The sequence below is a fragment of the Astatotilapia calliptera genome, chromosome 3 (assembly GCF_900246225.1).
Source record: "Astatotilapia calliptera chromosome 3, fAstCal1.2, whole genome shotgun sequence".
Classification (NCBI taxonomy): domain Eukaryota; kingdom Metazoa; phylum Chordata; class Actinopteri; order Cichliformes; family Cichlidae; genus Astatotilapia; species Astatotilapia calliptera.
Window position 1 is genome coordinate 39,898,167 of NC_039304.1, and position 459 is coordinate 39,898,625.

The window sequence follows — 459 nt, forward strand, 5'->3', positions numbered from 1 at the left end:
AGATTCCTCTTTGGTGAGTGCCACTTTTGCCTTGAAATGATGTTGTGAATGTATTCTCGTCTCCAGCGGCTCCAGAACTGCTCTGCAAGGAACTGCACGCGGCGCCACCTCTTCTTGCTGTACAGGTCCTCATTTGAAAAGGCACCAGGTGGGGGCAACGGTGCATTGGATTTCATGTGCAGCAGATGATTGGGCGTGAGCGGTTCCAGGCTGTTGGGGCTATTCAAGTTATCTATAGTCAAGGGTCTGCTATTGACTATAGCCATGGCTTCGTAGAATAACGTCCGTAATGAAGCATCATTGAGTCTGTCGTGAGCCAGTGACAGAGTGGTATTCAGCACACTTCTGACAGTCTTTATCTGACGTTCCCACACTCCCCCTGCATGACTAGCATGGGGTGCGTTCATCACAAAGTCACATTGTTTTTCAGTCAAGTATGTAGTTAGTCTCTGAGTGTCT